At 51.0% G+C, this 1543-nt stretch overlaps 1 non-coding gene across 1 annotated transcript; it reads right to left on the bottom strand.

The window, feature by feature from the left end:
* Positions 1 to 553: 553 nt before the first annotated feature.
* Positions 554 to 670, bottom strand: LOC130023285 (U6atac minor spliceosomal RNA). Its single transcript, XR_008792442.1, has one exon. It is a non-coding gene; the product is annotated as a U6atac minor spliceosomal RNA (small nuclear RNA).
* Between the last annotated feature and the right edge of the window lie 873 nt (positions 671 to 1543).

The following is a 1543-nucleotide window of genomic DNA, read 5'->3' as shown; positions in this document are numbered from 1 at the left end:
CCAGTGCACATTCCCCACCACCAATATCCCCGATATACCCCCCTTTCCCACCCTCCCCCTGCCTCCATGGCATACATGATTCCCTATACTCTCTCTCTACTTTTGGGTGTTATGGTTTGCAATACAGACACTGAGAGGTTATCATGTTTAGTCCTTTATCTACTTTCTGCACACATCTCCCATCCCGACCAATTCCTCCAACCATCTTTTTCTTAGTGATCCCTTCTCTATTCCAGCTGCCTTCTCCCCTTTGCTCATGAGGCAGGCTTCCAGCTATAGGGCAATCTACCTGTCCCGTGTATCTACTCTCTTTAGGTGTCAGCCTCATGTTACATTGTTTTATACTCCACAAATGAGTGCAGTCCTTCTATGTCTGTCCCTCTCTTTCTGACTCATTTCACTTAGTATGATACTCTCCATGTCTATCCATTTATAAGCAAAGTTTGTGACTTCATCTCTCCTGACAGCTGCATAGTATTCCATTGTGTAGATGTACCAAAGTTTCTAAACCAGTCATCTGTTCTAGGGCACTTGGGTTGTTTCCAGATTTTGGCAAAAACATTGGTTAGATGCCACGAAGTGGGTGGCAGTGCCTTAACCGTCTGCGTGTTGCAGGCCTCTTGCATCCTTGTCAAGGGGAATGCTAACCTTCTCTCCTTTCACTCAACACTGTGTGTTTATTTCTTTCAGGGCCTATCAGTGAACGGGTCTCTGCTAGCAAGCACAGACAGAGCACAGGCTGCCTTGGAAAATTCCCCAGCCCAGGAGGGTCCCTGATGGTTCCCTCCTTTCCCTTCCGATGGGTCCCATCCATCATACTTTCGCGGAACAGAAACTTCCAGAGCCTGCAAACAGATTCGACTATTCGGGAAAGCCCGCGCTGGCGGTTTCTCCAGTGGCTCAAAAGCCCCCTCTCTCCATGCAGGCGCCCAGAGAAGAAGAATGAATGCCAGGCTGTGTTTCCAGGGCTGGCCTTGTTGGCAACGCTGCACGCTGCAGGCAACAGAAAAAAAGTACGAACAAACCAGAACTGTTTCCTCGACGGACTGTGATCACTGCCCCTTTGTCGCACGGCTTGGGGCTCGGTTTTTCCTAGGCTTGCCCCACAGACCCAGAGAGGATCCCAGGTTTTCTTTGGCAAGCAACAAGAAATCAGTCCCAGAACGGGAGGATGCAGAGGATGGAGAAGGCCTGGGAAACAACCGGCTAGCACGGACCGCCCGGGACAGAAGCCCAACCAATCACCGCTTGACCAGAGCAGGTCTCCGGCTGCATTGCATATTATCAGACCAATGGGAATTGGGCCGCCTTTTTGCCTATTTTGCATGGAGGACCAGTGTAAGCTCCTATGTCATTTTTGGAATACTTCCAAGACTCCCCCCCTCAGCCCCCAACCATTCCCAGGGTGCAGGAACCCGAGGTACACCAGGGTACCTTCAGGGCAGAGTCCGGAGCCCCATAGGGACCCAGAGCAGCATAAAAACCTGAGGGATCCAGCCTCCAAGTGCCCAGGAAGCCACTGATGTAGGAGGTAGGAACATCA

Source organism: Sorex fumeus, unplaced genomic scaffold, assembly GCF_029834395.1.
Source record: "Sorex fumeus unplaced genomic scaffold, SorFum_2.1 ptg000002l, whole genome shotgun sequence".
Classification (NCBI taxonomy): domain Eukaryota; kingdom Metazoa; phylum Chordata; class Mammalia; order Eulipotyphla; family Soricidae; genus Sorex; species Sorex fumeus.
This window is presented reverse-complemented; position numbering and strand designations above follow the sequence as displayed.